Genomic DNA, 24,983 nt, shown 5'->3' on the forward strand with positions numbered 1-24,983 from the left:
CGAAGTATAGGTCCCATGCATCGGTTTCGGTAAAAAAGATGTCTTCGTCGGGAAGTGACCATGTGTCGGTCGTTGGATTCTCATTGACGGGAATTTCTGCTAGGAAATCGGCGCCTGCCCTTCCCTTGATAACCTTGAGGGGCACGAATTTGAGGTCAAATTCGGATAGCATGAGTGTCCATCTAGATAACCTTCCGTTTAGTACGGGTTTTTCGAAGATGTATTTGACCGAGTCCATCTTGGAGTAGATGTGGACCGTGTAGCTTAGCATGTAATGTCGCAGCTTCTTTATTTACCAAACCAGAGCAAGGCATGTCTTTTCCAGTTGGTTGTACCTTGTCTCGTTCTCAATGAACTTTTTGCTGATGTAGTAGATGGCTCGTTCTTCACCATCAACTATTTGTGCTAGCATTGCTCCCATGGTTGTATCGGTGACAGTCAGGTATAAGGATAAGGGAATTCCTTGTTGAGGTGGCATGAGGATGGGAGGTTTGCATAGGATTACCTTTATCCTGTAAAAGGCCTTTTGACAGTCGTCGTCCCAATCTGTGTGATCGGAGGCTGATGTATTGGACTTGACCGAGAAATCCTCGGATATCCTTCTCGTTCCTAGGCCGAGGCATTTATTGAAGAGCCTTGATTTTGGTAGGATCGATTTCGATGCCCCTCTTGCTGACAACGTGTCCTAGGAGTTTTCCGGATGGAGGTGACCCCGAATGCACACTTATGAGGATTTTGTCTCATGTTGTATTTCCAAAGGCGAGAGAAGAATTTTCGAAGGGCGCTGATGTGGCCATCCCGCTGTTTTGATTTAACGATCATGTCATCGACTTATACTTCCACTTCCTTGTGCATCATGTCATGTAGGAGAGTGGTAGTGGTTCTTTGGTAGGTTGCTCCGGCATTGATTAGGCTGAAGGGAATGACCGTGTAGCAATATGTACCCCACAGTGTAGTGAATGCAGTCTTATGCATGTCTTCCTCGGCCATTTTGATCTGGCTGTACCCAGCATACCCGTCCATGAATGATAATAAGGCGTGCTCGGCGGTGTTATCCACCAGGATGTCAACATGTGGCAGAGAGAAATCGTCATTTGGACTTGCTATGTTTAGGTCCCTGAGATGGATGCAAACCCGAATTCTCACGTCGTTCTTAGGTACGGGGACTATGTTAGCCACCCAGTTAGAGTATTCGGACACTTTGATGAATCCGGCTTTGAACTACTTGTCTACCTCTTCCTTGATTTTCCGGGCGCATTCGGCGCAACTTTTGTTTCACGGGCTTAGCTCCGGGTTTGATGGGTATCCTGTGCTCTACAATCTCCCTGTCGATCCTAGGAATGTCTTTGTAGGACCATGCGAATACGTCCTTGTATTCTTGTAGGAGTTCGATGAACTGTTGTCTTTCCGAGGGGTCAAGTGTGGTCCCTATCCTAAGTTCTTGAGGTGTATTATCGGTCCCTATGTTAATAGGTTCGGTCTCCTCAATCATGGGGATCCTAGCTTCTCGTTTGTCAAGTTCATTGGCTAGGTGAGGTGGGTAGTCACTCAAGTCAAATTCCTCATATTCGTTCAAAATTGCATTGTAGTTAAATTGAGATGAGTCATAAGCAAACTTAGCGTTCATTAAGTTCACTTGAGCGAAAAGCTCGGATAGGACAGACATCTCATGGGCAGTTAGAGGTGACACAGTAGAGGAGGTGCCCCTGGAACAAGCTCCAGGTTTCTACCTTTCGTGGGAGTGGAGATGACCCTAGTTGACTCAGCCTCTGAGGTAGCCACAGGTTTCTCTTTGGTTTATTCCTGCAAATAAGACATAAGAAACCAAAGTAGACAATTCGGGGGACATTTGTAGCAAAACACTACTAAATATGCATAAAGATGCGTGCAAATACGGTACAAAAAGTCTATATAAAATGCACGTATCACCAGGCACAGGTTCGACTCATATTTGGTCGACGCAGCTTTGGTGTTGTCATGGATGAAGTAGCGGTCTTGAATGACCTCTACGCCCGGGAGTTTGACCTCGGTTACGGAGTCATAGATTGTCTAAGGAAAGCCGTTGTAGAGCTCAGATTCTCCCTCGAGGACGAAGTATCCATTGAGAGTCAAATGGTAGGGACAGAGTACGACTCCATGCTTTTTGCGCTTCCGTAGTAGGAGGTTAATCTCCTGGATGTCTTCATCGGTAGGCTCATAGCCTAGCCCGAAAGGGATTTTGGAGACTTTGGCTTGTTTCAAAGGAGGCAAGGGGCTCTTCAGCGGATTGAGAGGTAGGCCCGAGAAGTAACCCTGGCACATCAGAATGCGGTTGACTGCGATGTTGGAGAATGGGTCACAATAAAAGGGTGATGATTCATCGGTTAGGCCATTCATAGCTTGGAATCCCCACATTTCGCTGTCATCCTCTTCAATGACCTGAGAGGCTATTCCCTTCTTCATGATAGCCTTGATCGGGGAGGTGGGAATGGTGATTGTTTTCCTGTTGAAAGGGACCCTGGTTTTCTGATAGAGGGTTGAGGTGACAGCCTTGGCGGCGTGAATTCAGGAGCGTCCCAGAAGCATGTTGAAAGACACGTCGATGTCGACCACCTGAAAACTGGCTTGTCTTTCTAACAGTCCAGATGTAATGGTCAAGGTGATAAGTCCCGTAACCTTACGATAAGTGCCATCATAGGCGCGTACTCCTTGATTAGTGGGGACCAAGTCCACTTCTTTGATACCCAGTTTGTGAGCCGTCTTGAGGGAAATGACATTGACCGCAGATCCGTCATGCACTCGAACCATAGACACGTTTTTCTTGAGGCATTGCACATTGATGTGCAAGGCCAGGTTGTGGTTTGCTCCGAATAAAGGGATGTCTTCGTCAGAGAAGATGACTGGGTTACTTGAGTCGGGGACTTCCCTTATCATGTGTGCTACCACTTTTTCAGGAGAGGAGGTAGAGGGAACTGTCAACTTTCCCAAGGCTTGTAGCAAAGCCTGTCGGTGTTCGAAGGATATAGCAATCAATTGAAAAATTGAAATTTTGGCCTTTGCTTTTTGCAGTTGTTTAAGGATCGAGTTTTCAGAAATCTTGGGTTTAGTGTCCAGTTCTGAGACAATTTGGTCATTCGTTGTTGGAACGGCCGTTGTATTGTTCAGGTTTTGGTAGGGGATTCCGGACCGGGTAAGATGACCGATTTATTTTGCTTGTTTCTCTTTCGCGGACCCCTGTAGACATCCTCTGTGTCGTCTCTTCAGATACCGTTGATTTCGGGATCGCGAGGGTACCTTTGAGGGGTATTCCTCGGTGGATGGTTTTTGTAGGGGAAGTTCTTGTGAGGGTAGTTTTTGTGGGGTTTATTATTATGGTGTTGATTATTGTGAGGTTGATTATTGTGGGGTGCATGCCATATTGATCGCGGGATCAATCCTTTCTGGTGAGAGGAGTTGTGGGTGCTTGTTGACATGGTGTTGGTGGGTTGAAAATCAACCGGTGGTAGGCCTCCTCAAGGCGGGTAATCGTTTCTGAGAGACTGGCAATGGATTCTTCAACCTGTTGGAACATGGTGAGCATGGTTGAAGCGATGAACACGAATATCCCGTACGAGGTATCTTTTTCAAAGGCATTCTCCTCGTCATCAATTGGCAGGATGAGGTGTGAGCAGTCCAAGGTTGGCTCGTCAACAGATATGGCATGGATTCCCAAGGGGTTCATTTTGTTATTTGGTTTGGTGGGTGGAGGTAAAGGTAGTTCTCCTTTCTCGATCATATCTTAGATGGAGTGCTTTAGTTTAAAGCAAACCTTTGTGTCATGACCTTTTCATTGGCGATACTAGTAGTAGGCATTGGGATTCCAGAAATGGGTTTTCTTGGCCTCGGACGGGTCTGGAGTGGGCCCAATTGGCTGTAGTTTCCCTTGGTCCGTGAGTCTTTTTAGGGAACTGGCATAGGTTGTCCCCAAGTTTATGAATACCCTTTGAGGACGTTCAGTTTTCTTTGTGGTTGGTTCAAGGAGGTTGACATCATCGATTTTGTTTGTCTAACCATAGAGGCGATATCCGGTTGATGTAGATCCCTATTAGCCTTTACCGGTGGTTTTGTCTAGGACACCCTAGCGGAGGTCGTCTTCGATGCGGGTTCCAAGGATTTGTAGGTCCTGGAAAGTTTTGATGTTTTGATATCTCAGGAGGTTGGCATATACCGGACGGAGGTTGTTGACAAATTTCTCCACTAGAGTTGATTCACTCGGCTTACTGACCAATTGAGTGCTTACCCTCCTCCAACGGGTTAGGAATTTTGTGAACCCTTCCTTATCATTATGAGTCAGGACCTCAAGAGTACGGGTGTTAGCTTGGATTTCGACGTTGTCGGCGTACTGCTTAGCAAATTCGACGGCGAGTTCGTCCCAAGTAGTAAGGTTCTTGGGGTCGAGGGAATAGTACTATTGGTGGGGAATTGGTTCCAGGGATGATGAAAAGATCAGGGTGAAGAGTTCTTGTTTGACTCCCTTGATGGACATGTAATACTTGAAGGCTCAAATGTGGTTGAGTGGGTCCTGCACTCCCTTGAACTTGGGGTACATCCATCAAGGTAAAGTTGTCGGGTAGTTGATCCCCAACGGGTTTGAATCTTCGATTGTTCTCAGGTGGATATTGTTACCACGGGCTAGGAGTTGTTCTTCCAAGAGCTTGAGCCTTTTCTCGGTTTTAGTCAAAGGCGGAGTGTTTTGTTCTCCGGTTTTATTATTTTCCAGGGTGTGGATACGGGTTTTGACATGGTCCTGGGTGACCTTAAGAGCGGTGAGCAGGCTGGCTAGCTAAGCAGTCGTGAGATCTCTGTTGTCATCGTTGTTGTTGGATGAAGCTGAAGACGGGGCCATGGTTCTGAGGCAGAAAATGGCGCACGTTACATCCCAATCCGACACGGTTTAACGACTAAACATAGACAACACTAGAGACGGAAAATCAAATTAGACTCATCAAGACGAGAGTGACCGTGTGTGGTGCCTCGGAGCTGACTGGATTCATGACGTGACGGTGTTGACCGGACTTTGACTCGCATCCAACGTAATGGCGTGACGCCATTGAACGAGTCTCAAGGTAAGACGACTCATAAATAAAGACCCATAAGTACGCTTGCTTCGACTCGATAGACACGAGGCGGAATTGGAATGGTGGACTGAATTTTTCAAAAATCGAGATTTTCAAAAAGATTCGTTTGTCGCTTTATGGACGGCTTCCGAAGAATAGGGATCTTCGAAAGTCGATCTGTTGAAAAGGTTGTCTTAAGTTTGTTTTCAAAAGACGGTTTGAGTTCGACTGGAGGCGGCTCTGAAAACTATGTGTTGTTTCCAAAGACGGTTTTTCAAATTCAAAATTGTATGCTTTGAAAATAGAGTTTTGAAAGGTTTGAAAAGGTCCCGGGGACGGTGTATGGTCCTCGGGATTCGCAAAAGTCTCGAAAAAGGGGTTTGTGCCATTTTCGGGTTTTAAAAGAGCCATTGTGTCGACGTGAGGTGCGTTAAAATCTGTGTCTTGACGCGACGATTATAACGGCATAAAAAGGTGTTTTTGAAATGGTTGTGGAAAACCGGGTTTGAAAATCGTCATTACGACAGCCTAAAAAAGGCGTGCTTTTTGAAATGGTTGTAGAAAACTGGGTTTAAAAATCCTCATTACGACGGCCTAAGAAGGCGTGCTTTTTGAAATGGTTGTAGAAACCAGGTTTGATAATCGTCATTACGACAGCCTAAAAAGGCGTGCTTTTTGAAATGGTTTTAGAAAACTGGGTTTAAAAATCGTCATTACGACGGCTTAATAAGGCGTGCTTTTTGAAATGGTTGTAGAAAACCGGGTTTGAAAATCGTCATTACGACGGCCTAAAAAGGTGTGCTTTTTGGAATGCGACGGTCAGCGAAAGATCGAGGTTTGAAATGGCCATTATAACGGCACAAAAGGTGTATTTGAATGTTTGAAATGACATGGAAGGACTTATGATCACATAACACATAAGCACTCGCAGTTTCATTATATTATGCATGATGTTGATACGGGTTTTGGCTTAAAAGGGTGGGTTACACACCAAGGGATCAAACCCCAATTTTCGAGAGGGATACAAATCAAACAAAATGTGTAAGGAGGGTTCCCTAGCCTCGTGCTCGAAGGAAATAAAAGCCCTTTGATGAAAAAGAAAGGTGTAACGTCAACGGTATGCTTGACTCAATAGGGATTCGAAACGCGGGGATGAGAAAACTCAAGTTGACGGGACGAGCCAAATGGTCGAAAAGGGTTAGGTTGTGGGCCCGCATAAGGAACCCGACTTATGACCGTAATATCAATTAATGCATTTCAACCAAGACCTCGTTCGAGTCTCAACATCTAGGGATCACAAAGACACAAGTGCCCTAGTTATCCCCAGCGGAGTCGCCAATCTGTAGACATGCCACCTGCGACGCCCAACCGATCTGTGGGACATATAACGGTCTATTGAAAGCCACGGTCGGCGGCGTAAAAAAATGCTTTCGACCGGATCGTTTTAGATTGGTCGATTTCGTCTCGGTAAGGGTCTCGAAACGATGCAAGAGATGCTCAGAGTCGCCACCATGCATTTGTGGGATGCTTGGAACCCATTCGAATCCAATTTATACCTAGGTCAACCAAGGCAAAAAGCGGTGTTTGACATAGGTACTAAAGATAAGGAGTCGTACCTCTTTAGCATCCTATCTCTAGACTGACTCTCGTTCGCCCTGGATAAGGTCGTCCACTCTCCAAAGTTTCTGAGTAAGAGGTGAAGGTATGTATTGGGAAGCCCTTTAATCGTACTCCCAATGCCGCCCGCAGTAGCGGCCACTACTGATCGATCTTGATTGGTTAAATGCAAAAGTTGATAAAACGGGTAAATGCATGAATGCGCATCCACAAGTTTGAACCTAACTTATGAGATTTCTATGTCGGTTTATTTATCCAAATATCAAGTAATTGATGTTAAATTGGATTTCATGTTGATTTGCATGAAAGACGGAAATTTAACATCCATTTACCGAGCTAGGTTTATGGCGCATAACGTGATCTGTTTGTCTTAGAAAGGCGTTTTGCAAATACAGTGCAAATGGAGGTAGATTTGTCATCTGATCCATCCTGTACTCGGGTTAACCGAAATCAGGATTGTCCTAGACAAATGCTGGAAGGGAAGCAGAGTCTGCATCAGGCAGCCTATTGAGGCGTGAGCCGTCAGGCGATGCAAACAGGCTTATCCTGGTTTGAAAGTTGGAAAATGGTTAGCTTGTTTAGGCGCGAGTCAGCAAACTGTCCAAGGGACGTCTTCTGACTGTTAAAATGTTTGTGAAATGATTTGTAAAGAAGATGTTTGAACCCGTCTTGGTTTGAAAAGGTCGTCTAGACCGCTTTTGTGCCAATGTGAGGAACGATACTGGAATAATCATCATTATATTGACAATATTCGATGTCGGGTTCGGTTTTGAATGCTTGACATGAATAGTTTTGAAAATGATTATGCACTAATCGTTTTAAGTTCATTTGTTGTAATTAGTCAATGTTTATCATCGTACTCTGGTTAAAAACCGACATGGTATGTGGAATCAAGAATGATTTTGAATTTATGACTAAAATGTTTGTTTTGAAATGTGAAGAAATGAAATAAAAGGTTTTAAAATACCTTTTAAAATGTAATTAACTAAATATTATCACTGAAACACAGATTAAACCGTCATGGTATGAGGAACCAAGGGTCAAAATGTTTTATGGTTAAAAGTTTATCATCAAAATGATTTGAAGTATTTAAAATGGTAAAAAACCGATTGCAAATAGAAATAAAATAAAAAGGGAAGATGAGACCAAACACGGCTGGATTAAGCCCTGAGAGGGCATTTAGGCGCGAGCCCTCCTGCTACGCATGTAGCCCCCGTCTCCGGCCAAAATCAGGTTTTGGCTCATCTAACCTATATTTGAATCATGTTATGCATGTTTTAGCATGTTATAGTCATAAAACAGATGAAAAACATGAAATAAGAGGATTTTTACACCCCCATACTTACATGCTAGGCTTGAGACGAGAAATCGATGAAACTGTATCAACTTGTTTGGTCAAAAAACTCGGTTTGAAAACCGTTTTAGCAATGTAATGAGTGTTTTGTTTAAGTTTAGTGAATGTGTAGTTGGTCGAGATAGTCGTTCAAGTGATTTAATGCACGATGACGGTACCAAACAATGTGTATGGCTTGTATTTTTGATCGGTAGGTCGAAAATACTGGGTATCTACACTCTCTCTCACAAGTCAAAGGATATACCTAATTTAGGGCAAATTATAATATGACTAAAATGAAGAAAAGTCTTCATGAACTCCATTCTTTGCTTGTGCAAGGAAAGAAGGACATAGGATTGAGTGGGAGTACAAAGAAGGATGTCCTTGCAATTAATGTGAAGGGTAAAAGGAAGTTTAAGAGCAACGCTGGTAAGAAGCCCGTACAGGTTGAGGGTAAAGGTAAGGCTATTGCGAAAAGCTCTACCAAGCCTAAACCTAAGAAGGGTAATCCTCTTAAAGACAGTTGTAATTATTGTAATACCAAGGGACATTGGAGGCGTAATTGCCCCAAATATTTGGATGACATCAAAACTGGCATTGTGAAGCCAACATGTAATTTCTCAACTGAATCTTTTATGATAGACATAATTTACGTTTAAAATAAAACTTGAATATTAGATACTGGTTGTGGTTCTCACTTATGTAATCATTTGCAGGGCCTAAAAAGCGTACAGAAGCTAAACAAGGGTGATGTGGATCTGCGGATGGGTAACAGGTCTAAAGTAGCTGTCGTTTCTATAGGAACATATGTACTTAATTTAGCTTCGTGGTTGTAGGTTTTTTTAAATAACTGCTATTTTGTACCAACAATGTTTAGGAATATAATATCAGTCTCTGTGTTAGACACAGAAGGTTTTCGTTTTGTAATTAAAGACAAATGTTTTACTTTTTCTCATAATGAGATTGTATATAGACAAGCTATTTCAATTAATGATATTTATATTCTAGACACTTCCAACGATGTTTATCAGTTAGATAATAGAAGACTTAAAACAGGTGATCCCGATCAATCTTATTTATGGCATTGTCGATTAGGACATATCAACGAGAAACACATTAAGAAACTAGTGTCAACTGGTATCATTAGACCTTTAGATTATGAATCATTTGGCATATGTGAATCTTGTCTTCTTGGCAAGATGACTCATGCACCTTTTCTAGGAAAAGGATCTCGAGCTAGTGAGTTGTTGGGTTTAATACATACCGATGTATATGGTCCAATGACTATCACTGCTAGAGGCAATTGTGACTATTTCATTACTTTCACCGATGACATGAATAGAGATATGGGTTTATCTACTTAATGAGGTATAAAAGTGAAGCTTTTGACAAGTTCAAGGAGTTTCAGAATGAAGTAGAAAACCAATTAAATAAGAAGATTAAAACATTACGATCAGATTGTGGTGGGGAATATTTAAGTAATGACTTTAAAGATCACCTTAAAGACTGTGGTATTGTATCTCAGTTAACTCCTCTTGGCACACCACAATTGAAAGGTGTGGCTGAAAGGAGGAATAGAACTTTATTAGATATGGTCCGATCAATGATGCGTCAAACTGAGTTACCTAAGTCATTTTGGGGATTTGCCATTTCATCTGCGATACTCTCACTTAACAAAGTCCCACTAAAGCAACTGACAAAACTCCATATGAGATAGGGAAAGGGTAAGTCCCAAATTTGTGATACATGAAAGTATTAGGTTGTGATGCTTATGTCAAGAATAAGTCTGACGATAAGCTTGCACCTTGTTCTGTCAAATGTATATTTTTAGGTTACCTTAAGGAAACTTGTGGATATTACTTCTACAATAGTCACGAGAACAAAGTGTTTGTGGCTCGTGAGGCTGTCTTTCTAGAAAATGAGTTTAATTCTAGAAGACTTAGTGGGAGAAAATTTGAACATGATGAAGTTCAAGAACCAAAAACTGATGTGACGGTACAGGAAGTTGTTCCTTCTACGTCTGGCTCGATTATTGCTCTTTCTGAACCTAGAAGGTCAGGAAGGGTTAGTCGTCAGCCTGATAGATACCTTGGTATTATCGAGGAAGATGGTGACTATGAGGTATTACTTTTCGAAAGTGACGAACCTAAAATCTACAAAGCGGCTTTTACTAGTTCTGACTCTAAGTTATGGCTCGAGACCATGCAATCCGAAATGGATTCCATGTACGATAATCAGGTATGGGGCTTGGTTGACTTACCTAAAGATGTCCGACCTCTTCAGTGTAAGTGGATCTTTAAGATCAAAATCGGCATGGATGGACATAAAGATGTCTACAAAGCTAGATTGGTGGCAAAAGGTTTCACCCAGGTCCATGGTTTACACTATGACGAAACTTTTGCACCAGTTGCTATGCTTAGATATGTTTGGATAATGTTAGCGATTGCTGCACTTCATGATTATGAGATATGGCAGATGGATGTCATGACCGCCTTCCTTAACGGGTTTCTGGAAGAGGAAGTGTATATGACATAACCTGAAGGTTTTGTGGATCCTGAAAATCCTAACAAAGTATGCAAACTTAAGAGATCCATTTATGGTCTTATGCAAGCATCAATAAGTTGGAATCCTCGATTTGTTCATGTAATTAAACAGAATGGATTTTATCGAAGTGTCGAGGAACCATGTTTATATATGAAGTTTAGTGGGAGTAAATTTGTTTTCTTACTTTTATATGTGTACGACATATTACTCATTGGGAATGATGTAGATATGCTTGCTTCTGTCAAGGAGTGGTTAGGAAATCACTTCCAAATGAAATATTTGGAAGAAACTTAGCGCATCTTAGGTATCCGGATCTATTGAGATAGATCTAAAAGGATATTAGCTTTGAGCCAAGAATCTTATATCTATAATATTCTTGACCGATTCAATATAAAAAACCCAAGGGAGATTTTTTACCCATAGGCAGTGGGATTACTTTGAGTAAGTCACAGTGTCCTACTGAACCTAAGGATGTTGAACGCATGAAATCGATTCCCTATGCTTCCGTTGTTGGATCGATCATGTATGCTATGATGTGCTCTCGTCCTGACGTCACGTATGCTTTGAGTATGATGAGTCATTATCAGAAAAATCCAGGTGAGAGTCACTGGATAGCCGTTAAGAATATTCTTAAGTACTTGAGAAGCACTAAGGATTCATTCTTTGTGTTTGGAGGAGAATTTGAATTACGTGTAAAAGGTTATACGGATGCCAGTTTCCAAACCGATATTGAGGATTTGAAATCCCGGGCTGGTTTTGTCTTTTTGATGAACGGAGGAGCGGTTTGCTAGAGAAGTTTGAAGAAGTTTGTGACTGCTGATTCTACAACGGAAGCTCGGTACATTGCAGCCTCTGAAGCTTCAAAGGAAGCTGTATGGATTAGGCAATTCTTAGAGGGACTGAAAGTAGTTCCGACCGCCGAGGATCCTATCACTTTATATTATGATAACAGTAGGGCAATTTTTCAAGCAAAAGAGTCCAAGTCTAGTAACAAGTCTAGACACGTACTTAGAAAATTTCATGTAATTAGAGATTTAATTGAAAGGAAGGAAATTACAGTCTATAAGGTTGCGACAGCTGACAACACCACTGATCCTTTAACCAACTCATTGTCTCAAGCTAAACATGCATGTAGTTTCTATGGGATTGAGACGAATGCCAGAATTGTTGTAAATTATGTGACATGTAATAATTAAGATATTGTATTTATTATTTCATATATGATTATTACATTTATCGTTGTATTCAGTATTTATGTCTGAATTTATATACTTTGTTTTTATCCAAATAGGTTGTAGTGACAACGTCGAACCTTATCAAAGTGAACTGCATTAACGTTGTATTTTGTCCCTAGTTACTTAATGAGGTGATGTTTCGGAGTGACTTTATTGTAAGGCGATTGATGACAAGTTCGATTGTCATATGGTTAAAATGATGGCTGGTCGATTACATATGCAGATTGTGAGACGATTTGTCGGACAGTGACCATTTATAGAGTCCTTTTGTTGCTGGGTCATGGCAAGGATTTCTATTTATTCCTTCGAGTCAATTCTATAGACTGACGACTATTTGTCGGAGTTGGTGCGATTTTCCACTAATTTTGGTCTTTGCTTTAGGTCGCGCCGTAAAAGGAGGCCAATGAGCATCTACTAGGTCATTGTGATATGTATCGAACGAAGAAAATAGGTCAACAGGATTGTCCATCCATGTCATATTTTATCTCAAGGCCACTTAAGGAGAGGTGACTGGAAATGCGTGGCCACGCTCGGATAATATCTATAGTAGATTATCCGGTCAGAAAGTCATTCTCCTGATCGAGTAAACCACTTTATGATATCATCACGTGCAAGAACGACCTGAAAGACATCTTGCATTGAGTGGGAGATATTATTGGACAAGGGAATTGGTAACGCAAACTTCTATCGGACAAGTGGGAGATTGTTGGAGTGAGTGTCCTGCACAATAGTGAGTCTACATAATAAATCTCGTACAAAGGAATTTCAGGGATTTATTTTATATATTTGTCAATTGATTAACGTTTATCGGTAACGCTCGGCTGACTAGATTTTTACAATACTGTCGTGTGACGGCGGTGATCAACTGATCCCTTTAGGTCACACCCATAGGAAGAAGCCCAAATAGATAAACTAATTGTATTTGATACATTTTGTTTAGTTCTTGTATGTATGTATGTATATATATATATATATATATATATATATATATATATATATATATATATATATATATATATATATATATATGTGGAGAGAGAGAGAGAGAGAGAGTAATGGTAGTCAAGTGGTTTTTATATGATGTGGAATTATACTTATTATTAATTATGCGATAATTAATTAATAAATATAATATCTTATTTGGTAAGATAATATTTAGTAATTAAAAGTTAATTGACTAAATTTGGATTATTTATTAATAATAATATGTTGCGTATTTATATATTGTGAAGCGGAGGTAATTAGATAAAATAAGTTACAAAGAGTTGTAATATTAGCTAAGTGGGTCTTGTATGACAAATTGTATATTAGGACAATTGTCAAATTGACTTAATGGTCAAGTGTATGATATTTTATTTGATATGATATGATATTAATATTTGTATTTAATTATATAAGATAATTAAATATAAGACTTATAAGCATTTGTGGGACAAATGTCGAAAGTCAGAATAGACCCGTAAAAGGCCTAAGTGGACCAACTTTTCCCACTTACATACTCATGTGAGTCTACAAGTGGCATCACTACTAAGAAATGTTCCTATCATTTCTTTACATTTGATTTCCTATAAGTACCTAACATTTCCACATGAATTGTGGTTGGAAATATTAGAGAAAAATTTTGTCCATGTAAAGCTTATTTAGCCGGGTTTTTTAGCCTTCTTGGACCATCTTTTTCATCAAAATTTCCTTCATATTTTCATCTAAAAACACTCATAAATTAATAATTAAAAATATTATTAAGGTAATAATATTTAGTAAGATGGTATATATACATATTACTTATTATATTATCTACTTAATAATATAATTGGTATTTTGGGTTGATTCTTGGGTGTACACCTTAGGAGGCCATCTACTTTGGTGGTTTGTTGTTGAGGAGGATCATCCATCTTAGCATAGCTCAAGAACTACAAAGGTAGGAGACCTTTGTAGTGCCCAAATTTGTCATTTTCTCAATGTAAAGAAATTTCTATCTTTTAATCAATGCATGCATGTACATTTTAGACCACCTAATAAAATTAACATGTAATTTTATTATCACTAAGATAGTCTTATATGGTCTAAAATACTAACAAAAAGAAGACATAAAATAGGCTTAGCCCGATGAAAAGTGTGCGAGTTTTTGTTAAAAAATTGACTCGCTAGGGGTAAAGACGTAAATTGGCACTTCCTTTGCGAACACAAAAGAGTTTAGCGCGAAATCCAACGCGGTGGACCAATAAACCAGTGGGGCACACGGTCCGAGGCCCGTCTGGCCATACTTTGGCGGTACTCTAGGATTCTCCTAGATGTGTTTGTGTCCTTATTATTTTATATAAGTAGATCTCGTTCAACTACAATTCTACACCATTCTTCAAGTTTTCTTCTCTTCTGCAACATATCACTCTTGAAATTTTCCAATCATGAAGTCGATGATAGGAAACATGAAAGGTTGGGCTATTTATTCAGAGGGCGAGAAACTCACGCCCTTCTTGACGCGGGAATTCACAAAATAACTTTACATAACCAAGTTAGACCTCAAATCATCTTTCTAGACGAGTCTTTGAAGCTGTGGGACCCAGTTCATCACGTCTTTCCATTTCCTGAAGGAGAAATTTGTCCCCTTCCCAAATATTTTACTGCCTTAGGAGGGTGGGGTACCACCTGAGAACCCATAATCCCTGATTTTGTGCCCAACTAGGAAATGAAAATTCGCGATTATTTGGGCTTATCTCGTAATGAAGCCCGTGACATTATTAACGGAGAACGAGTAAATCTGCTCGAGCTAATGGACAAATTAAAAACGGCTTATGATCTTGCAGTCCCGACCATTTATCATCGTTGGGCTTTTGGGCTTATCATGTTACATCTCTACTACTTTGAAAAGAGTATAAAAATATCGGCCTGTCGAAGTCAAGCTCGGCTTATTCGAATTGTAGAACAAATGGAGGGTCAACTTAACCCGGCTTCGATTATTCTAACACAGACGATCAGAGGCCTAGATGCCCGGAAATCTAACTCAGCTGATGTATACACCAGATCTACCCATCTTCTGCAGGTTTCCTTTTTTCTTCCCTTCCTTTTTTTTTGGCTTTTCCATTTTTTGTTTTTTTTTTCGGCTTTTTTTTGTCTTTTTTTTACTCATTATTTTGCTAACAGATGTGGCAGTTTGAGAGACTTGTACTATCCGCACAACCACCTAAATCAAAAAAGTTATCATGTGAGTAGTTTTACTGCTCGACCACTGAGGTGTGCCTTTGGCCAGGCTTACTGGCGCGAAATACTTCCTATAGGGAAAGGGTTCCATAGTCATTGGACCTTACCTTGGCTCTCTTTGAATTCATTCACGGACCTTCCCGATATTGACAGAACAAGGTACATCACATTGTTGGGCCTAGATCAATATATCTATATTTACCCAGACCTAGTACTCCGCCAATTCGGTCGTCGACAAACTGATGCGTGTCTAAAATATGATGTTTTACACCCTCTTTTACACGCATTTCAGAGCTCAATTATGTAGTTTATGCTACTATTTTCCCTATTTCCATCTACTTTCGTGTTTTTGTGTTATATTGCAAAAATGTGAAGAATTCAGCGGAAATCGAGCTGAATCCGTCCCCGAGTGCTTGGCATAGGATTTGACGTGAAGTAGTGACTCGAGAGATAAACTTGGTGCGCGTTTCAAGGCCTGAAAGATAGATTTGCGAGAGTTTCAGAAGCGGATTACCAGCTGACTTGGTCTATAGACTGACCTACATGGTCTATAGACTGTCAGAATGCTGAACAGTTTACTGCAGGCTGCTCAAAATGGCTATATCTCGAGTTATAGATATGATAATCGAGTGAATTTAAATTGAGGTGAAAGCTTATCCTCTTAGCTTTCCAACGCCGTGTAGAACGCCTGATTTGACGAAGTAACGAAGAAATGGCAGCTGTTTTAAGATCGGTGCGCGCTGTAAAATTCGTCAGAATGCATTACTGTACAGCACCGTTGGTCGATCGACTGGTCCCAGTGGTCGATCGACCACACCACGATTCTGACGTGCATGTTAAAATTAGAATTCCGAATCCCATTTGTAATTAGTTTTTTTATGTGACCATAATTAGCGCATATTTAGCCCCCGAATTAGCCTTGTTCCCATGCTTTTTAGTGCATATTTGGGTCATTTATTATCTTTAGTTCTTTGTTTTGCATATTCTTTGAGATTTTGATCTCTTGGTAGGAAAGGAGTAAAAATCTTGCATTTTCATGGCAAAACGAGACTAAATTGATCGAATCCAATGACCAAGGATCAAGGAGAGACAAGATTAGAAGGCCTTTGTACATATGATAGTAGATGAGCAATGTTGAGAAAGGATCCTTGAGTCCCCAAGGAAATCCCTAAGGAATTTATGAAGAAAAGGGAAGAAAAGAAGAAGAAATCTTGCTGAGGCACAATCCGTGCGGATTGACTACAATCCGGCCGTCCTCACCGTGCACAATCCGTGCGGTTTCACCCCAAGACGCTCGGGTTCAGCCACCACAATCCGCCCGGATTCACCTGAATCCACTCGTGTTCATCCACCAGAATCCGTCCGTCCCGACTCTAATCCGCTCGGATTCCTCTACAGCGCGATTTCCTCTTCTCCAAGCTACAAAGAAAGAAGCCCTTCCTTCGAAAAATACCGGCTCCTCCCTGCTCAATCTAAAAAGTGTAATTACTAGTTTAGCCCTTAATTAACCCTAATGCATCCCCCTAATTTCCACTATAAATAGGAGATGTTCTTCTTATCAATTCTTAGAATAGTTAATATCAATCAAATCTCTCTTTAGTTTTGTAATCAACAATTAATCAAGTTTTAATACAAGTTTTATTTCCTTAATCTCTCTTTTGTTCATCCTTTATTTTGGGTAATTGAAGATTATTTGGGTTATTATTGGGAGATTGACAACCTCTCAATCAAGCATCAAGTACTTCTTTTATCTTTGCTTTATTATTGGAATCATTAGTAGGTATATTCACTTAATCCCTTTTTAATTATTGTTAATTACTTTCATTTATTCATCATGTTTCATTTTGTTGGTATGATTGACAACCTTGCTAGCATGATCGACATGATAATGAGTGAGTAGTCTCTTAGCTAGGGTTAATGGGTGATTAGGGTAAACCAACATGGGGAATGATTCGTGCTTAAATTAATATGCTTTCATGTTTTATTTGCTTGCTTGTTTTGATCTCAACTCATGCACATGTTATGTTTGATGAAATGTGAGCCTATGAATCCTTGCATTTTTTACCCATCACCTATCTTTTCAATGAGACTTGTAAGACATAAACCAACTCGAGTCTCATTAGACCATGCATGTTGTTGAGTAGGGAAGATTAAGTCGACTTGTAGGTGTTGTACAATCTAATCGATTCGGCTCCGGGACCCAAACTTTCCTAGGATTGTAAGATATAACCCAACTCAATCCATCACAACAATAATTGCTTGCTTATAATTTGAGAACATGTTTGTATGATCAATTCCCATGATTCCCCTATGATCCCATGACACCCTAGTGCTTTTTATCAATTGTTTAGAACCCTTTTAATTCATCTTGCTTGTTTATTTTCATTGCTATTTTAGTTAGTGACCTTCTACATCAACCCAAATTGTGATACCTCTAAGACACCACTAGTTTCAATAGAAATCTCATCTCAATTCCTGTCCCTTGGGATCCGACCTTTACTTGCCTCTTTACTAATTGTAAAGTTGTTTGTGAAGTTATAAATTGTGTTTTGATTCGGACGTGACCCAACGACCACATCTATTTATTTGTGAACACGAAACGGACCGACCAAAAATGGCGCCGTTGCCGGGGACGGTGTTAGCTTGATTTAGATTTCTTTACATTGTTATTAGTTGTGTCTTTCTTTGCCTTGGGGAAGTAAAACTCCTCAAGGTTTGTTCTAATTATTTTCAAGTTGTTCGATATTTTGCAAGATGGACTTTATAGATTGTTTCGTAGAGGACCACTTAAGTATACCTTTCTTCAAAGCTCCCATGCAAGCATTGGAAGCCTTGGAAGCAAGTGAGGCTAAAAATATGTATTGGGAATTGGAGGTGGATCTTTTTGAGGCCGCTCTAGCTAACAAAGAACTTACTCATGCACAATCCGAATTAGTGCATAACATCCTTGTAGAAGCATGTCAACCCATAGAGGATGAGCAATCCATCCTAGAAGATATTTTGCAAGCTCAAGAGCAAGAGGAACCTATCATGGAATTCGAATGTGATGAGGTTGATGAGAATGAAGAACAAGTTGAATATGCTATGAGAATGGAATGTCTAATGGAGATGGAGCAAATTCTCAATGAAACTCCAAAGGAGGAAAGTGAGGTACAAACTCCTACTTTAAAACCCCTTCCCCCAAATTTGAAATATGCTTACCTTGATGAATAAAAGACCAAACCCGTGATTGTTAATGATAGACTTGATGAGGACCAATTGGGAAAATTGCTTGATGTGTTGAAACAACATGAAAAGGCTATAGGTTATAGTCTAAATGACCTTAAGGGGATAAGTCCCAACTTTTGCATGCATAGAATTCATCTAGAGGAAGACCATAGACCTACCATTCAACCCCAAAGAAGATTGAACCCCCACATGCAAGAAGTTGTCAAAGGAGAAGTCATGAAATTACTTGATGCAGGAATCATATATCCCATATCGGATTCTTTGCGGGTTAGCCCCGTCCAAGTGGTACCTAAGAAAGGAGGCACCACGGTAGTGACAAATGAAAAGAATGAACTAATACCCACAAGAATGATCACCGGTTGGCGTATGTGCATTGACTATCGAAAATTAAACTCCGCAATAAGAAAGGATCATTTCCCCCTACCATTCATTGACCAAATGCTTGAGAGGTTAGCCTCCAACAAATTCTTTGGTTACCTTGACGGGTATTCGGGATTCTTCCAAATCCCTATACACCCGGATGACCAACATAAGACCACATTCACATGCCCTTATGGTACTTTTGCATATAGGAGGATGCCTTTTGGTTTATGTAATGCCCCCGCCGCTTTCCAAAGATGCATGATGAGTGTCTTCTCCGATTACTTAGAGACCATAATGGAAGTTTTTATGGATGATTTTAGTGTTTATGGAAAGGACTTTGACTCATGTTTGCATAATCTTTCTCTTGTGTTGCAAAAATATGAAGATGTTAGTCTTGTTTTAAATTGGGAAAAGTGTCACTTCATGGTCAATGAAGGAATTGTTTTGGGTCATTTGATTTTGGAAAAGGGCATCGAGGTCGATAAATCTAAAGTTGAGGTGATAGAGAAACTCCCACCTCCCGTGAATGTTAGAGGGGTGAGAAGTTTTCTCGGTCACGCAGGTTTTTATCGCCGTTTCATAAAGGATTTTTCAAAAATAGCGAAACCCCTCACTCAACTTTTGCTTAAAGATGCCCAATTCCTTTTCACTGATGAGTATGTTGAAGCCTTTAATAGAATCAACGAAGCACTAATCTCGGCACCGATCATCCAACCTCCGAATTGGGAATTACCTTTCGAGATTATGTGTGATGCTAGCAACTACGCCGTTGGAGCGGTTCTTGGCCAAGGGGTAGGGAGAGCTCTTCACGCTATCTATTACATAAGCAAGACCCTCGACCCTTCCCAAGTGAATTATGATACAACCGAGAAGGAGCTTCTCGCCATTGTTTATGCTTTGGATAAATTCCGTTCCTACCTACTTGGATCCAGGGTGATTGTATTTTCGGATCACCGTGCTCTCCGACATCTCTTGATAAAGAAGGAGGCAAAACCAAGATTGTTGAGATGGATTTTGCTTCTTCAAGAATTTGACTTGGAAATAAGAGACAAGAAAGGAGCCGAGAATGTAGTGGCGGATCATTTGTCAATGATCCGGTTTCATGATGAAAATGGAGAAACCCCGATTAATGATTCATTTCCCGATGATATTTTGATGGCCATTCAAACACAACTTGAAAGGCACATCACCTCATGGTTTGCCGATTATGCTAACTATATTGTTGGAAAAGTGCTCCCTCCAAATTTGAACCACAACCAAAGGAAGAGATTCTTATTCGAAGTGAAGAGGTACTTTTGGGACGATCCAAACCTCTACAAGGAGTGTAGTGATGGGCTCTACCGGAGATGCATCCCTCAATGGTAAATCCAAGGAATCTTGGAAGGATGTCATTCATCACCCTACGGTGGGCACCATGGAGCAAGGAGAACCGTTGCAAAAATTCTCCAATCGGGCTTCTATTGGCCCACAATGTTTCAAGACACAAGAGAATTCATCATTCATTGCGATGCTTGTCAAAGAACGGGGAATATCCCTTGGAGGAACGAAATGCCACAAAGAGGCATTCTAGAGGTGGAGATCTTCGATGTTTGGGGAATCGACTACCAAGGGCCCTTTGTGACATCCAATTGAAATAAGTACATCCTTGTGGGCATAGACTACGTGTAATACTCCGTATTTATAAGTCTTGGGGTAGTCTATCGAGTAGCCCTTACTCTGTCGAGTAAGGGTAAGTTGCGAAATAAAATAGTTTCTGACCTGTTGGGTACTCGATCGAGTAGCTGGGGCACTCGATCGAGTACCTTGGGTACTCGATCGAGTGTCCGGTTTTACGGGGAGTTTTCTCGGGTTTTGTTAATTATGCGATTAAGGTATTTAAACATAGTCGTCATTGTTTTAAATCACTTTTACAAAACCTAAAACCCTGTTTAAGAGAGAAAGCAACCAGTTCATCTTCCTAATCGCATTCTTAGCAATTCCCGGAGTTCAGACGGTCGGTTCTTGTCGTTATTCGTGTCGTTGAGTTCCTTGCGTCGAGGGTAAGCTTTTAATATAATTTTTATAATGTTTTGTTAAGTTTGGTTAAACCCTAATTTAGAGATTGGGGGTTTTGTGTGTAGTATGTGATGTGTAGCCTCTATGTGTTATATGATAGGAGGAGGGTTCGTAGAAGAGGCTTTTTGACTCAGCTGTTGATACCGTCTGACTGTTGTGCTTTCCAGGTAGGATTTCCTACTCAGTATTAGTCCCATAATGGGATATTGGTGATGTGTTGTACTTGGTTGTTTGATATGATGATTGTCTTTGTGTTTGTGGTTGTGATTCTTTGTTGATGGTTCTCGAGATGCGTTCTCGGCTGAGTGGGGTCACTTGCGGGAGTGACTTCACGCCCTAGTTTCGCCCTTCGTGGAACCCGCCACGGAAGGGGATGTGCACATTAATGGACAGGGTTATCGCTCGGTATGATGAGCGGGGCTTAGGTGGGAAGCAGTGCGGTCCCCCATCGCGTGGCGGGTCCAGTGGACAGTCAGGATTGAGATGATGGGAATTGGTGGTGTGTGTGTGTGTGTGACAGTTCAGCTGTCTGTTTATCTTGTTATTGTTGTCTATATTGATTGTGTAATTAGTACTGACCCCGGTGTTGTTTTGTAAACCTGCGGTGATCCATTCGGGGATGGTGAGCAGATATTGAGCAGGTATTGAGATGAGTACTGGGATAGCTGGGATGCCACGACATGATGATAGGAGTCTTCCGCTGTAGCCTTTAGTTTATTTACATTTCAGTTAGACAGTCAGTTTGAATAATGTATCGTACTTTGGTTTGGTTTTGAGGATTGTATTTATTCAATAAACTATTTATAATAAACGTTGGTTCTTTATTGTTGTTTGATTATCATTGCCTCGGGTAACCGAGATGGTAATGTCTTCATACCTGAGTGGTCCTGGTAAGGCACTTGGAGTATGGGGGTGTTACACTACGTCTCAAAGTGGGTGGAGGCAATTGCCACTCCAAATGATGATGCAAAAACGGTCACCAAGCTCTTCAAGAAGATAATCTTCCCAAGATTTGGAGTTCCTAGAGCGATTATAAGTGATGGAGGAACGCATTTCCATGAGAAGAAACTTGCATCTCTTTTGACCAAATATGGTGTCCAACATAGAACCGGTTTGGGATACCATCCTCAAACAAGCGGTCAAGTTGAGATTTCTAATAGAGAGATCAAGCAAATCCTTGAGAAAGTTGTGAACAAGACTCGGAAAGATTGGAGCACAAAGCTTGATGATGCTCTTTGGGCTTATAGGACGGCCTATAAGACTCCCATAGGAGCATCCCCTTACAAGCTTGTCTATGGAAAAGCATGTCATTTGCCAATTGAATTGGAGTACAAGGCTTATTGGGCAATCCGAGCACTTAATCTTGACCTCAAATTGAGCGGTCAAAGGAGGATGATTCAAATCCAAGAGTTGGAGGAATTCCGACTACAATACTATGAGAATGCAAAGATTTACAAAGAAAGAACGAAATTGCGTCATGATAAGAGAATTAGACAAAAGGCCTTGCACAAGGGAGACAAAGCCCTTCTATTCAATTCCCGCTACCGACTTTTTCCGGAAAAATTGAACTCTAGATGGATGGGTCCCTATGTGATAACCGAAGTTGGAAAATATGGAGCTTTTGAACTCAAGGCGGAAGATGGAAGCAAGTTCAAGGTAAATGGTCAAAGGTTGAAGCCATACTATGAGGGAGCGTTTATTGGAGAGGTCGAGGTCACCTACCTCGGGCCCCCTCCCCCTTGAAAGAACCATCAAAGGGAGAGTTTGGTGGAGTCCTCCCTAAACCACCACTTGTAAATATACTAACCCTCTAACTTGTATTTATTGTTTTATTGCATTTCTTTTAATAAATGGCATGAACTCTATTCATGAGCGTAAGTGAGGGAGGGTTACTAATGAGTTTTGAATGAAGGAAGGAACCAATTTCCAAGTGTGGGGACGCATCTAAGAGAGGAAAGAAAGTCAAAGGATGAACTCACAGCTCAACACGTGCGTGTTCACTGGAATCCGGCCGTCTTGCCAGAATCCGGGCGTTCTGAGGAGAATCCGTCTGTCCTGCTACGCTGAGAATTTGAAGATTTTTGGACTGAAGGTGAATCCGAGCGTCCCAGAAGGAAAAACGCCCGTCCTGAAGAATCCGGCCGGTTTTGCAGAAAGACGCCCGTCTTTCTACCTGTGCATTTCAAGGAAAAATCGTTGTAAAGGAATCCGCCCGTCTTCAGAAGAATCCGCCCGTCCCGTTGAAAAAGAATCCGAGCGTCTCATGCACGGGACGCCCGTCTTTGAGGCGTCAAATTTTGGAAATTTTCGCTGTGACAGAATCCGGGCGTATTGCCCAGAATCCGCCCGTCCCGAGGAGCATAAATCCGAGCGTTTTCTGCTGAATCCGCTCGTCCTCCCATGGTGTTTTGACCCGACTTTTCCCTAACTAAAATTACACCCCACCACACATATAGTGACACATCAATACTCCTTCCACTTGCACTATAAAACCCACCTCCTTATGACTCCCATACACATCCAAATCACTCTCTTAACCCACAAAATCAAAAAGCCCCAATTTTCTAGGGTTTCCAAAGGCAACACTCAATCAACAAGGAACATCCTTACCTTTTCACAAATCAAAAAAATCCAGCTTAAGAATCAAGAATGGCACCAAGGAGATCCTCTTTTAGGAATGCAAGAAGACCAAGCATGAGGGGAAGTTCTTCTACCTCCCATGTCAACACATTAAGAAGGGAGCATGAGGAGATTGTAGATCTCACAAGGCTTGATGACTTCTAAAATGTGGAATTTGTCAATGATGTGCAAAGATTAGTCTTCCACCGGCTTCTAAGTAAGAATATTCTTCCCACTAAGTTTTTATGTCATGATACTTTGAGGAAACTTGGGATTTATCACCAAGTGGAAGCTCTCTTTGAAGTTTTTGGTCTTTCAACCCTTTTTCGCATGTATGAACCAACCTATCGGTCTCTTGTGCTTGAATTTTTGAGCTTTTTGAAGATTACAACCTTGAACAAAGTAATATGCATAGAGTTTAGGTTGGAGAATGTTTCTAGGATGATGACCCTTGTAGAATTCGCAAATGTATTCGGGCTCGATGTTTCGCCTACCCGAACATCAAAACCCAAGAAGTATAGTGTTGAACCTTTGTGGAGGGCCATGACGGGCCGGGATTTCATTCATACCAAGGAATGTCTTGCTTTTCATATTCAAAATCCGATCTTGAGGCTTACATATCGATTTCTTTCGGGCACTCTACTTGCCCGCCGAGATCTGGCCATCGTGAACCAATTAGACCTTGTGTTTATGGAATCCTACCTCAACATTCAAGGGAGAAATGTGTATCACTTTAATGCACCTCTAGTATTGCTAGAGAAATGGGCAAAGTTTAGAAATGGGGACGATGATGGAATGAAGCACATAGTAAATGGAGGACTCATTACTAGGCTTGCAAAGCACTTAAACCCGAGATTTAATGAGAACAATGAGTATACTCCTCTCTTGGGAAACACTAGGATAAACGAAGATCTTCTTCTTGTCCACCACCATTGGATAACCCTTGAGGGGGTTGATAAGCAGATAAAGTGGTTAACAAAAGGAAGCGATCCGATTTATCTTCCAATGGCCGATCTACCACGTATCTCCCCAAGAAGAGGAAACTTGTCTCCAATGCCATCCTACCTCATCCCAAGTCAAACAAGGCAAGCACCACCGCCTCCAAATCCACCACAACAACAACAACAAGAACAACAAACTCAAGATGAGAAGATCAAAGTGCCTCCCTACCCCTTTCCCTACCAACCGTATAACCATCCAAACCCCTTCATCCTCCCTCGTGACGACTTTGTCACGGGAATCTTGCAAGATCTACACTACCGTCAATACGAAACCTCCGTGGACATATACTATGCACTCTATCCTCAATATCACGAGATGGTTCGAAGAGGACGGGTTAGTGAGGAAGGAGCTTTCCCCTCATGGGCTCAAATGGATTTGCTCTTCCCCAATTCGGAGAGAGCTAATGAAGGGGCGAACGGGAGACAAGAGGAGGGGAGTGGCAATTCTTGTGGAGGTGACACGGTGGAGCTTGAGAGTGAGGAAGACGAATTCATGGACCCAAGTTTGAGTGATGCTTGAAAGGAGATTTGGGATAGCGATGTAGAGGGAGATGATGCCGATGTCTAGTAGACTACTTCATCACTAGGTGGAGCGGGCGAGAGGCACCCACCTAAGTTTAAGTGAAGTTTTCTCATCTCTCCTCTTTATTTTTCAATGTTTCATGAAAAGAAGTTTGTGTCTTGTTACCTTGTAATTTTATTAATTTTGATCATT

This window comes from Silene latifolia, chromosome 3, assembly GCF_048544455.1.
Source record: "Silene latifolia isolate original U9 population chromosome 3, ASM4854445v1, whole genome shotgun sequence".
NCBI classification, from domain to species: Eukaryota; Viridiplantae; Streptophyta; class Magnoliopsida; order Caryophyllales; family Caryophyllaceae; genus Silene; species Silene latifolia.